The sequence below is a fragment of the Oryctolagus cuniculus genome, chromosome 13 (genome assembly GCF_051225735.1).
Source record: "Oryctolagus cuniculus isolate XC-2025 breed Fujian yellow rabbit chromosome 13, ASM5122573v1, whole genome shotgun sequence".
Lineage (NCBI taxonomy): Eukaryota > Metazoa > Chordata > Mammalia > Lagomorpha > Leporidae > Oryctolagus > Oryctolagus cuniculus.
This window is the reverse complement of record NC_142879.1, coordinates 39,739,618-39,753,895: the sequence shown is the minus strand read 5'-3', so window position 1 is coordinate 39,753,895 and position 14,278 is coordinate 39,739,618. Positions and strand designations below refer to the sequence as shown.

General features: G+C 51.2%; 1 long non-coding RNA gene across 2 annotated transcripts in view; it reads right to left on the bottom strand.

The window, feature by feature from the left end:
* LOC149122552 (uncharacterized) overlaps window positions 1–2,774 on the bottom strand; it is a 53,193-nt gene extending 50,419 nt beyond the window's left edge. For both annotated transcript variants that reach the window (XR_016218902.1, XR_016218901.1), the window contains exons 1-3: window positions 2,130–2,774; window positions 1,181–1,313; window positions 442–504 (exon numbers count right to left, since the gene is read on the bottom strand). This is a non-coding gene — a long non-coding RNA (uncharacterized LOC149122552). The remainder of the gene's footprint in view (window positions 1–441; window positions 505–1,180; window positions 1,314–2,129) is intronic.
* Between the last annotated feature and the right edge of the window lie 11,504 nt (window positions 2,775–14,278).

Here is a 14,278-nt window from a genome sequence, read left to right as displayed (position 1 = left end):
TGATGCCTACCAGGAGGCAGCAGAAGAGAACTCCATTTCTTGAGACTCTGCCACCCACAGGGGAGACCCAGATTGAGTTCCCGACTCCTGGCTTCCACCTGGCCCAGTCCCAGCTATTGCAGGTATTTGGGGAGTGAACCCAAAGAGAGAGTGTCTCTCTCTCTCTCTCTCCCTTTCAAGTAGATGAACACAAATAAATGAATAAATAAATAAATTTAAAAGGAATAATTCTGCAGAGAGAAAGCATAGAAAATCAGATTTGGGAATAATTTTTATAGCAGAGAAAGTTGAGTCCAGGGGTTCTGAAGTCATGGAAAAAGATGAGACTCAGAAAGAAGGACCTTTAGGACATCAATTAAGGACATTTTTAGAAAGTACAAAATATGTCAAGCATTCAGAATAATACAAAGAACAACAATGCAAAAAACACCCTGTACCTACCTCTCAGATATCCAAATGTCACTCTTTTGAAATATTTGCTTCAGATTTTTTTACATTTTTTTCCTGAAAACAAACATTACAGATACAATCAAGGTCATCCCCACTTGCTTCTCTCTTCCCCCAGAAATAAACACTATTCTTCTATTGTTTTGTGGCACTTTTAGTTATTTCTGTACTCTCACAACATATATAGTGAGAACCAAAAATATTTTTGTTGATGACTTGTTTATGTACATGGAATAATAACATCAATACTCGATCCAGTTATGGTGACTAAAGGAGGCCTTTAGAAGCAATTGGATTGAATGGGGCTGTTGGGGTGAAGCCCCCATTGTTGAACCACGGTGGCTTTAAAAAAAATACTAATTCATTTATCTGAGAGCGAGCGTGCACTCCTATGTCCTGGTTCACTCCCCAAATGCCCAAGAGTGTGAGGCGAAGCTAGGAGTCAGTCACTCATTCCAGGTCTCCCACATGAGTGGCAGGAACTCAACTGCTTCAGTTACCACCACTGCCTCCCAAGGTCCAAGCTTTCCAAGAATCTGGAATGAGGAGCCAAGCTGGAATAGCCAAAGGCGGCTATTCTGACAGGAGACACAGACATACTAACTGGTGTCTGAACCGCAAGGCCAAGTACCTGCCTCTCTCACGGGCAGTGATTATGTACACACGGACACCCATGGAGAGATGACCTAGACACGGATGTGCACTCTCCTGTTCTCTCTGCTTCCTGACTTACCATGGGATCCTTCCTCTGCACGCCTTCTACCATCCATCCTCCTTAGTGCGCAGGCCGCGGCAGCCATTGGAGGGTGAACCAATGGCAAAGGAAGACCTTTCTCTCTGTCTCTCTCTCTCACTGTCCACTCTGCCTGTCAAAAAAAAAAAAGCAAGCATATTCTCCATTACTTAACAGCTAACGACATTTTGCCACACTGACCTTCTCCGGCTCTGCTAACACAGGCCTCAGCCTGCATGTCATTTCACTCCTGCAGCCCTCACTGTAGACCTCTGGACCTGTCCTCATGTCAGGATAACTGCCAGCCAAGTTCACAGTTCTTTGATCTTCCCTAACAGATGGTGACTTGGGATGCACAGACTCCATTTTTCTATTGCAAAACACAGAGATGCCCTGGCCTGGCCTGGGCTTCCGTGAGCTGACCTTTGTCTGAGGATGACCCCTGTGGGATTCCATGACCCACGGGTCACAGGCAGGCCTTGCTACACCTGGCAGAGATGTGGCGGCCTGCTTCTGCCTGCTGACAGAACGCATGACCACTTAAGTCATATCTGTCTGATACTTCTGCTGGAAAGTCACGGTCAGAGGTGGCCTGTGTGCTCCTCGTGTTGCCCCGGAAACCACACAAAAACTCTTCCCGACCATTAGTGGAGAAGCCTGGTTAGACTCAGGGTGGCTTGGGGGATGGGCTGGGGTCCATCCCTCTGTGGCCTCAGGGAGCGAAGACAGACAGACGCTTACTGGGGAAAAAGAACGAGCTTGAAAGCAAACACTAGAATAGGGCTTCTCGAATTCGTGTCTGTGGCTCCCTTTGCTCTCTCTCTACCCGGCTTCATGTGACGAAAGACCCCGGATCACCGGAATTAATGGGAAGGCTGGGGAAGCTCTGGGTAAGACACCAGTGAGGTAATGTCTGGTTTTGGTTAAATATCCTAAATAAATTACTCACTCTCGCTAGATAAGCAGCAAAGACACTCTCGTGTTATTGACACAGATCCCGCTGCAAACAGATCCTCACGCGTCCCGGGAACTGGCGAGCTGCAGCGCGGGCCGGAAGTGCGGCAGCAGTGACGTCACAGGTGAGTGACGTCACAGGTGAGCGCTGTCCTGGGACGAAAACCTGGCTGCGCTGGGATTTTTGCACCTCCTGATCACGAGAAATTCCAAGCCCACGAGGGCCTGGCCGCTCACGTCAGACACAGCCAGGAGGAAGATCCATGTGGAAGGCCCATTTGTCTGTCTGCAGAAGAACTGGCCCGGCACAGCCAGAGAGCCAGGCCCTCCTCTCACCTGGGCGGGCGGTTCTGTGCCTGAGCAGTTCCTTACCCAGAAGCACTTTGCAAAGAATTCCCACCTGATCCTTCCGCGAGCCTTGTCCCTAGAGCTCAGGAAGCTGAGGCTCAGATTGCCTGAGTCATCACACTCGGCCCCCTCTAGGAATGCAGACACCAAGTTCATGGCTGTCTTCTTCTGTCCGCAGAGAATGCTAGATAAAGCCCTCCTGAACAGTCCAGAACCCTCAAAGGCCTGGGAAAGCCTGAGAAAGGAGTCAGGGAATCAGCAAGTTTCGGTTCTGCCAAGAAACAAATGGAACGTCAGGGACCCGGACCCACCGTCCCTGGGGCCCCAGCTTCCATCCAAGCCGCCCCCACACATCTTGACTTTGTGGTAGGGTCCTTGAAATTCCATTTCCCAACTTCCTGGCAGCTCTTAGGGCAGCGGATGGTAATCCCGTTAGTGTTGGCCACAGTCCCCACTTGCTCTGGGGCAGGCTGCCTCCTCCCCCACACGATTGCCTGGCCCGCCAGCCAGCAGTCTCGCTGGGGATTCCGCACCCTTGCCAAGACCCCTCCTACCGCGTGGAAGCGGTTCGTGCGAGTGAGTGATGTCGCATGTCCCACACTACCATCCACCCTGCCTCTGCCCTGCTCACCCACCCGACAGTCCCCACCCCACCTCCTGCTTTCATAAGCGTGTGCTGTGTGAGGGGATACGGCCCTGGGACACGGCCAGCTTTGCAGGAGCAGGGAGCTCAGCACCTCCAGACCTGGGACAGCCGTGTGCTCCTCTCATCTGGGGCATCATTTGTGGGCTCCCCCTTGAGGAACTCAGCACCTCTCACTGCTGCTGGCTGCTTCTGGCTCCTTCTAAGGAAGTCCCCAACCCCCTCAGGGTCATGAGTCCTCAGGAACAGGAATCTAAATGACACGGAGACAGAACAGTACTGACAGTACCTGCTGTTTGTAATTAAAGTCCAACAAAGTGCCTTTTATGTCATCTCTCAATTATCCACGAGATTAGTCCAGGGAGTGGTACAAAGTAGAAAATCGCAATCACCTTGTGTGTTGTGCTTGACAGTTTACAGCATATTTCTTTATTTGAAAATATTTAAAATGTGTTGTTTTTCTTAATTTTCAGAATAAAGCTGGGTGTGTTACATATGGATCCAAATACTGGTTTTTCTTCTTTCCTCACAATGAAGTGGGAAGGGAAGATATCACTATCCCATCTTTACAAAGGAGTAAATGAAGCCTATAACTATTTAAGATCAAATAAATGTGTATATATTTATCTTTATCTATTAGAAAGGCAGAGCAACAGAGAAAGAACAAGACATTATCTACTGGCTCACTCTTCAAATGCCCGCATCAGCCAGGGCTGAGTTATGCCTAAGCTGGCAGCCCAGTACTCCATCAGGGTCTTCTGTGTAGGTGACAGGGGCCCAAGCACCTGCGCCATCATCCGCTGCCTCCCAGGATGCATTAGCAGGAAGCTGGATCGGAAGCCGTGTAGCTGGGACTTGAACTGGTGCTCATTAGATGCGATGTTGCAGGATATGGTGTCACAAGCAGCACCTTAACCCAATGTGCCACAACACCCACTCCAAATAAATATATGTAGTGGGCCCTAGACTGACATACAGCATTCATGTCAGCAAATGTCTAGAACTGGTATGGATGGGAGACCCCTACTTTCTCCTTAAATCTCTCATCCAATTCATTCTGTGATGTTACAGGGTTTTTTTGTTTTGTTTTGTTTTGTTTTTACAGTCAGAGTTAGACAGTGAGACAGAGAGAAAGGTCTTCCTTTCCGTTGGTCTACCCCACTAATGACTGCTCCAGCTGGCGTGCTGCGACGATCCGAAGCCAGGAGCCAGGTGCTTCCTCCTGGTCTCCCATGCGGGTGCAGGGCCCAAGGAACTGGGCCATCCTCCACTGCCTTCCCAGGCCACAGCAGAGAGCTGGGCTGGAAGAGGAGCAACTGGGACAGAATCTGGCGCCCCAACCAAGACTAGAACCCGGGGTGCCAGTGCCACAGGCAGAAGATTAGCCTAGTGAGCTGCGGCGCCGGCCACAGTTTTTCAAATATCCCGAATGTGTCCATCCTCACCATTCCAGGGCATAGTCCTAAGCCCTTTAAGCCTGTGAACGAACTACCTGAATCTGAATAAAACACTAAGGTAGGTATCAGTTTTATTCCTGTGCTATAGGTGAGGACACGGATACACATGATGGTTACAGAGTTTGCCCACAGATACACTGCTTATAAGTGGTGGAGCAGGAATAGCAACTGAGCCAGGCTGGCTCCCCCGTCTGGGCCCTGATCTCTGCACCACTCCGCTCTCACCCCCTGGGCCTGCCTGCCTACCCATTTCAGACATGAGTCAGAAAGTCCCTTGAAGGCAAGAATTGTCTTTACTTCCTTATCCCTGGGCCCTAAGCTCTGTGTCTGGCACACGGTACAGGCTCGGGAGCTATCTACTGAATAAGTACAAGGGTAACAGGGCAGGAGGGAAGCCAGAAGGCATACATCCACCTAAGCCTAAACTCCCAGAGTTCAAACCACTCATTACTTCTTTCTGTTTCTAACCAAGATAAGAAACAGTCACAAGAACAGATCCATGATTCCAATCCAGTCATTCCTTTGATGGACTTGGAGTGAGTGGCTGTCACAGAGGCATTAACTGGGGACCCTGCCTGCAGCCTGTCCACAGGTTCCCAGGGCCACAGCTCTGGGTTAGGGTTTAGAATAATAGAACCCCTGAAGAAATTAGAAATCAGACCCACAGGTTCTGTACTGAGCTGGAATCAAATGGTGAGAATGTCCCTAGCTCTGAGTGACTCAGCAGCTCGGGTTGGGACAAATCCAGAACACATGCCCACAGAGAGTGGCGGGTCGCAAATTGAGATCTAATGTGAGCCATCTGGCCTGGCGAGGTGGCCAACTGGAAGGATGGAGACCTGGAAACTGCCCAGGAACAAGCTTATCTGGGGGAAATGATGAGTCAGCTTCACCCAGAGATGAAGTCCTCCACCACAGGCCCCACAGGGTCTTCCTGGAGTAGCTACAGCTGGGCAGCCCCATGAACAGTTGCCCTTGGATCTGGTTTGAAGATGCCTGGTCCCAGATTTAGGTAGAACTGAACGTGAATTTGGATGAAGTCAACCCCACCTGCCTTGTTGAGGGGCAGCATTTCAAAGCCAGACTGACGGGCCAGGTAAGGACTGCCAGGAGGCCAGCATTTTATCCCAGTGCTGGGACAGTTTAGCCTTGGTCTCAGAGGACAGCTTTCCAGTATCTTCTTCCGGTATCTTCTTCCAGCCACAGTCACTATTGCCTGTAAAAAAAAAAAAAAAAGGAAAAAGCAACCAATTACCAGGTCTAATTATCTTCCTTCAGCCTCCTTCCTGGCAGGAGCTGCCAAGGCTCTTGCCAAAACTCTGCTGCACCTACGCCCTGATCCAAAAAGCCCCAAGTCAGTGAGGAGAAAGCTGTGTGGGCCCGCGGCAGCTGCAAGGCTTCCCAACACCAAGACGGAGCACAAGAGGCCAGTGCCTGGAGCTTCAAAGCAAACCCTCCCCCTTGCGCCCCCTTGGCCTTAGCATCTGGATGGAGCAGAGGTGGTGGCGCCAGCCACCTGGAACTGCACCAGCAAATGACACAGCGCCATTGAACACACTTGCCCTAGCCACCCCCACCCCCACCCCCTAGAGGCTGGAGGCTTGTTAAAGGCCTGCTAGTGCTTGTTGTGTGAGCTCCAAGGTCAGCGTGAGCCCCACGACCACTTGTGTCTGGGCTTGCTTAAAGCTGAGCAGAGCTGGGAGATGGGCCAGGAGCTCTCACAGGAAGACTGGGGCTCTCAGGGCTCCACGGATCCTGATCTCTACTTCCTTGCGCTTTCAAAGTACTTTTCCTACCTCTCCCTATGAGTGAGCCTGGGACCTGTTTAAGGTCTCTCCCTGCCTGGGACAAGTAGCTCAGCCCTGGAGGATATCCAGAGCAGCCGTGGCTCTCTCCGACTTGCACAAGAGCGAGTTAGTCTCCAAAACCCCAAGCCCCTCAGGGGCCTGCTGGACCTGTGTGAGCAGACAGAGGGGGAAACCAGGCAGGCAGCCCCTCGGCCTCCAAGCCGGCAGCCCCGTGGGATGGAAGAAGGGCCAGGTGCAATTCGCTGGGCACTTATGAAACCTGAGAAACCAGAGTGACTTCAAGCTGTGTTTTGAGAACAGGCAGGTATTGTGTGGTTGGGCCCAGAGCGGGTATAGAATGCCCATCGGCTCATGCACAAACACGATCCCAGCCTTGTGCCGGGGGAGCGCTTCCAGGAGCCTGGGTGGCTTCAAACTGGAATGGGAGAAGGAAGCTTGTGCCCAGGAGGGGGTTGCTGACCTACACCCAGAAGAAAGGAGGCCCGGAAGCCAAGCTGGATGTATGTCCCAGCCCTCACCCCATACATAGACTGTTCCACAGATCTCAACACATCCGTGTACGCCTGAAATAGTATCACCGGGGCTATGGAAATTCCATTAGTCTATGATTAAAGAATGCTTTCCTTAAAACCAGGAGCCTGGAGGTGTTGTGGAGCAGGGGATTAAGCTGCTCACAACGCCAGCATTCCACATCAGAATGCCAATTCAAGTCCTGGCTACTCTGCTTCTGATCCAGCTTCCTGTTGGTATGCCTGAGAAAGCAGTGGAAGATGGCCCAAGTGCTTGGGGTCCTTGCCACCCATGGGGGAGACCAGGATAGAATTCCTAGCTCTTGGTTTCAGCCTGAACCAGCCCTGGTTGTTGCAGCCATTTAGGGAGTAAATCAGAGGTCGGAAGATCGATCTCTCTCTGTTGTTCTGCCTTTCAGATAAATAAATAATAAGTAAATTCTAAAATAAAACAACCTGTGGTGGCAGTGGTGGGAGGTGGTTTCTCTATATGTAACCATTCTGGTCATCAGCAAGTAGTGACAGAGCAGGCCTGCATGCCCCCGTCTTGGGTCCCAGGTCACAAAGTCCATCTGCCTTTCTAGACCCTGCATTGCAAAGACAGGCAGTAGGGCTTAGCGGGAGTCAGAACGCCTGGGCACACTGGGCTTGCCATGGTCAAACACGAGACACAGGACACCTCTTCTTTGTGCTGGAGAAAAAAGCTTGGAATGCTTCATGATGCCCTCTCTCATCGAGGCTGCCAGGCTGGATAAAGTGAGAGGGGATTAAGAGGAGAGGAGAGAAATTGGTGGGGAGAGTGATAATGGAGTGAGAGGCTGGAGGCACTGGGGGATACTGGCTCCCAGTCTGAGTGGGGAAGGATCCAGGAAGGCATCATTACTCCTTCTTCTCTGGGTTAGTTTTCTCCCTCTGCCCACCCATGGTCACCTGGGAGCTCTGGTAGCCTCCAATTCTCTTCTCATGAAAGCTGCAGTTATAAGTTGGCTGCTTCCTGCAGCCCTATCACCACTCCAAGCCACCAGGCCAGTTCCTAATCTTGGTGCCTCTGAAAAAGTCAAGTCAAGAGATGGGGAGAGAGGACCTTCCTACTGCACCTGCCATCCTTGCTATCCAATCCGGTGCCTTCTTTCCCAGCTGGCCATTGTAGTCTCTAACAGCAAGGCTGCCACTATATTCCCAGTACCCCAACTACCCCTGAAGAAGGGCCATACTTGCCCCCCAAAAGCTTGTCTTCTGTACCTCTACTCACATCTTCCTCGTATCTGATCATTCCATCTGCCACCACCCAATCTTTGCCTCCAAAATCCAGCTCCTCTGTGTAGCTTTTCTCCTCAGTGCACCCCCAATTATCTTGTCCCAATTAAGCTGCACAGAAGCTGAGCAGAATTTGGGGCCTTCATGGTAAGCACCCCTTCTTCTAGCTAGTCAGGCAGACTGACCTCACCTTATTCACCAGGTAGACACGGGCAGGTCTGTGTGGATTGATTTGTTGGACTGAATGACTGAGGGAGTGACAGCTGTGATCAATCAAGACTCCACAATCACCGTTCCCCGGGCCACCCAGGGTGCTGCCACCAAGGAGCTGCTGCTGAGTGCGAATGTCATCTGATTTATTAATTAATGCAAACACTGTTCATTCTGATGCTCCAGGGCATGGTTTAAAAAAGAACCCAGAACATTTAAAAAATGATAAAAATAGTATTTTCCAGCATAGAAACAATGGGCTGTAGGCCTGCCCTTCCATCCCACAGCAACACCTCCCTGCTGCTCCCCCTTGCCCACCACCACCATTCACCGGCCCCTCTCCCCACCTTCCCCACCACACAGCCTTGGCAATGAGCAGAATTCCTGCCAGAGTTTGCTAATTGGGTTAATGGAGTGACTGTGTAATTGTTCTCTCTCCCCACCGCCCAACTCACCCACTGGCTGCGTTCCCTCTACCTGCCTCTCTTTGGTTCCAGGATCACTAATTTGCAACAACAACTTCCATTGTCGTCCACATCTGGGACTTGGGGGTTTTAAGTGAATCTCCCTAAGGCAGAGAACAGAAGATGCTGCTATTTTGGTTTGTCTGGTCTACAATGGGGCCATTCTGCGGGGTTTCTGGGCAGTGTGGGACTGCCCAGGGGGAGGGAACCCAAGCCGTGATGGGACTGGGGCCAGAGAGCAGGGCGGCACAGAGGAGGAGGAGGAGGGAAGGTAGGAGGGAGGGAGTTGATGGGGCTAAAATCCTGACCTTTTCTTCCAGCTACTTGGGTTTGCATTTCATTTTAATCAGTTTCAGATGAAACAGACAAGACCTAGTCCCAGGAATGTCAGAGACCCTGCCTTTGGCCTCTGACTCTGGCACAGCCAGCAGCTGAGGTCGGGCAGCGTGCAACCTGGCCTAACCCGGCTCCCTGCGGAGGAGGCAGCCTTGAGGGTGGCCTTTCCGATCCCCAGCGTTCACCCGGAGCCTGTTTTCTCTCAACACCCCTGGAAAAAACCCAAAGCCTTTCCCTCAGGTTGTTTGAGGTGTGTTCCTTCTGCTTGAAATCAGGCTGCCCACAGTATGGAAATGCCAGCATTCTCAGAGTTACTGCTGCTGGGACAGGGACAGACCGGCCTCTGGGAACTCTGAGATGCGCTGGGGGATGCCTTTGTCATAGGGGTGCTTGAGGGTGCTGGGAGTCTTCTGTTTCTGGCCCCTTCGGCCAGCTGCCATGAAGGGGATTGTTTTCACAGTGTGACTTCCATCTCTGGCTGTACCATTCCCTGGGTGCCACTTCCAGGCCCAGTTCCCAGCCCCAAGGCAATCCTTACGTTGCCAAGGAGCTCCAGAGCTCAGATGGAACCCAGGGGAGCACGGGTGGGTTCTGCCGCGCCCACAAACACTCAAGAGAGACCTTTGGTGACACCTCATGCAGTAACATTCTATCGTTCTACCTTGTAAGGGCTTGACCGACTCCCCCCAAAACACCTGTGAGGGAGGCGATGCTTAGATGTCGCGGAGACCCCAGAGCCTGGGGCCCTGCTACGGCAGATGCTCCACCCATGCTTATTTCTGCCCTAGGTTTTGGCACTTTGTAGTCTTGCCTGAGCCCTGTTCTCTCCTTTGCTCTCCCCAGCTTGTTAGCTTCCACTGTGCATCTTTACATCAGTCACTGAAGCACCCCTGGTAGAGTGACAGGCCGGGCACAGGTGCACAACAAGGAATGAATAAAATCCCTGGACTGGGACTTCTTGGCAGTCAGAGAGGAGCTAAGCCTCTCTCAGGAAGAGAAGGGTAATGACGGAGCAAGAGGCCAGTGAGGGCGCCAACCCAATGCCTTCCCACCTGAGCCGAGGCCTGCCCCTCCCCCCTCGACACCGCGTCCGTTTGTCTGCACACCACTGCCCTCCGCTGGACGCTGAGCCAAAGCTGCCCCAGACCCACGCTGCTGTCCTGACTCCTCCCCTTCCCTCTGTATTTGGGACACAACCGGTTTCTTGGTTGGCTTCTCTCCCAAGGTTTGTTGTATCCTGACCGCGTGGCATTGGATCTCCGGACCCTGGGACGGTGCAGAAAGGAACAAAGCCTCCTTTGACTCCTGCACACAGCGGGCTGCTCCATCAGTATTTAGTGCACAGAAATAAGCATGATGCCACGCATTCCGGGCGCGCCAGCAGCACCTGAGCCATCAGACCGATCACACCCCAACCTCCACCTGCCCCTGGCCCGAAACAGCCACAGCCCTGTTTTTAGAAGACAGCTGAGTGCCAAAATGCTTTACGCGAAATAAGAGTCCAGAATCAGGCATTGCTCTCTAAAGCACGGCCAAAGCGTCCTCTTCTTGCTGGATGCCACAGCCCTTCTGGAAAAGATACGGAACTGGAGATGAACCAAGGGGAAAGTGAACACAGGTACTGGGACTCTCAAGAGTTAGGCTGCCTGGGCCTTGCTATGTCACACCCTTTCTGTCTTCAGCTATAGGTGGTTGTGAACTTGACCTCATTAGCTTGTAAAATACTTGGCCCAGCACAGTGACTGGCCCATACAAAGTCTGCAATACACTCACTGGCAGGCAGATAGAATATCTGAGTGGCTAACAATTTGCCAGTGGTAAACATAAAAGTTGTTTAACAAAAGGAGGCATCACACTTATTGCTTAGGAATTGCTTCAGTTTGCTGAGAAATATTTTTTTGCATCTCACACTTCAACTCTGGAGTTAGCCCAGGACTAGGCAAGTGTTTGGAACTCAGTGACTAAGTAGAAATCCAGGAGTTGCACAGCATGGAAGTGGTGTTTGGATCCCAAAGAGCATCATCCAGGGAGGAGTAGAGGGGGTGCAAACCAAGGCTGGTACCTTGGGATCCCTCTGCTGAAGGACCAAGGGAGGCAGAGGAGGCCAGCGCAGAGCCAGAGCAGAAGTCAGAGGTAAGAGGAGGAAAGTAGAAGAGTGACACCCCCCCCCCAAAAAAAAAAAAAAAAAAAAGCCTGGGAAGTTTTAGAAAGGAGAGAATGACCAGTGGCCTCAAACACAGCTGCATTGTTGCATCAAGAAAGCACTGTGTGGGCAACGTGGAGACCAGCTGGTGACCCCAAGAAAGCAGGTTTAGGTTGGGAGTGGGGTGGCAGTGAATGTGGAGGGAAGCATGAGGGCTTGACTCTGCAGACAGGCTCTGCTCTGCCAGTGTAGCTTCCCTATCGCCACTATTCCAGTTCCTACAAATCCAAATGAATCTCAAGACTTCTTATTGTGACCAACATCTGCTGCCTTGCCATTTGTGACTCAATCAAGGGCAAAGCCCAATGCCAGTCTGTTGAGTAGAATGCCTGCCCCAGCTTTGCTTTCTCTATCACCTGGAAAGGAAAGTTGTCCAGGTGCCTCACCCTTGGGGTCACATGCTTCTGAACCCACAGCTAGAAGGATTCCACAAAGGTAATACAATGCACGTGCCATTCATTACAGCATGCCACCCGCAGAGTCTGGGCTGCACCCTGTAATACAATACACCCAGAAGGACAATAAAGACGAAGCAATCTCACTCAAGGTCAGGTCAAGTTTTCCCACTAAAGGAGTTACCAAGATACTTTTTTGTTTTCCAGAACGTCTCAGATTTTTGGAATTGTGATAAAGTGCATGGACCACCCTGACAGAGATGTTTTAAAGCTCCAATGAGATATGTGTGTGGAAAAAGGCAGCAAGAATAACCTCCAAGGGTGCAGAGGCCCTGCTCTTCTTGACTGGAAATGAAAAGAATTCTTTCTCTGCCGTCGTGCATGTGTGAGCAATTTATAAAGGCCCCTCTCTGATAGCTTTTTGGAAGCCTCAGCTCCGCAGCGGGAAGGGAAGAACCCAGTGTAAAGAATGCATCTGAGTGCAGTTGGGGACTTTATCCAGGGCATTATCAAGGGCAGGGCCCCTAAGCTCTTCCTCATCCTGAGTTCTCTCCCTTAGGGGCTGGGGCTGGGCTCAGCTCAGATGATGGGACTCTCACCATGGGATTTAGCGCCTTACTGTCACCCTCCTGGCTGGGCTGTGAGCTCAGTGAGACAAGCACTGGGTCTGTCTTCACTGCTGGGTCTCCCACGTCTAGCACAGCCACTAGTGTTTGCCCGGGGCGGGGGGTGCATGGTGAACCCTTTGCTGAACTGAGTTGAGATTAGTCTCTTCGTCCCTTGCTGTGACAGCAGGCACCGTGACGCAGATTTACCTCCATTGCTTTTGTCTTCAGGCGACAGCTCCTCCTCCTAGAAGGTCTTTCTGCCCGACTGTGCCTCTGCCTCTGCTCACTTTTGCCTTTATGGCTTCCCCTGTTCTTGTTAACTGAGGATTTAGGCCTGGCTCATCGCCTTCATCATCTTACCCCCTTCCCTACCAATAAGTGAGTTTCATACTTGTGTGGATAACCTAACCCATAATGCAGCCTTACCATCAAGTATCTTACCTCTGTAATGTTACACCCCAGTATTCATTCTGACTATATCTGCAGGTTTTCTTTCCTGTTGAGATTTCCTTAAGAAGTGTTCCCTTAACACTTCTGTCTTTAATGATTTCTAGTCTCTTAATTTTTAAAAAAAATTATGTTCATTTATTTGAAAGGAGGGGGGAAGGAGGGAGAGAGGGAGGGAAGGAAGGAGAGAAGGAAGGAGAGAAGGAAGGAGGGAGGGAGAGAGAGAGAATCTTCCATCCACTTGTTTACTCTAAATGCCCACAACAGCCAGGACTGGACCAGGCTGAAGCCAGGAGCCCAGAACTCAATCTGTGTCTCCCATGTGGTGGCAGGGACCCAATCACTTGAGCCATTGCCTGGTGTCTTCCAGGGTCTGCGTTAGCAGGAAACTGTAATCAGAAGCAGAGCTGAGACTTGAACCCAGGCTCTTTGATACGGAATACGGGTGTTCCAAGAAGCATCTTAACCACTGTGCCAAATGCCAGCTCCAACCTCTCTCTTTTGAACCAGTTAACTGCCACCCAGTTAGCCTGGATTCAATGATTTATCACCTCAGCATCCTTGACCCTTTGTCCTGCCTCACATACCCTACAAATCCCAAACACCTGCCTTCACTATTCCAATAGCCAGGTTTTTGGGTGGTGCTCAGGACAGACCCTGGTTAGAGCTATTCCCAAAGCATGGTGTCCAGTTTCAGCTCTGCTTGATATACTGTTCTTGAGTTTCTGGCTGGCTCACTTGTCATAATGATCTTTCCAAATCTTTTCCTCAAGGCACCAAACCCATCCTGTCCTAACTTGGAAGATGGTTTTGGCTCTTAGGTGACAAAGAAAATTTACATTCTTGCCCTCTGCTATAGTTTGGGTTTCATTTGTCCCCCAAAGATTCATGTGCTGGAAGCTTGGTCCCCAGTGTTGTGACACTGAGAGGTGGTGGAGCCTTTAAGATGTGGGGCCTACTGTGGGTGATTAGGCCATTGGGGGCACCACCCTTGGGAGGGACTGACAGTGTGTTGAGGGAGTTCTGGCTCTCATGGAACTGGATTAATACTACTGAGAGCAGGTTGTTGCGAATGAGCCTGGCACTTGCCTTGTATCCTCCCTCCACACACACGCCCCCACGTTACGCCAACCACCCTGTTAGGCAGCAGGAGGCCCTCACCAGATGTCTGCAGTCTTCTCCTGTTATGCCACCTCCCCTACTTGAGAAGATATCAACCATCTGCTGATGACTCCTACCTGATAGCTCTCCTGAGGTTCCAGATGGAGACACTCAGCTAAGCCACCAGCCATCTCCACCTGGATGTCCCAAAGATACCTCATGCTCATCAAGTCCAGGAATGGACTCTTTGCCTTCCCCGAGAACCCCAACACCTGTATTTATTCCTGTCCTTTTTCAGTCAATGGCACCACCACCCCACTGACGGGGGAGTCATCTTCCACTCCTTCCTCTCCTGCAT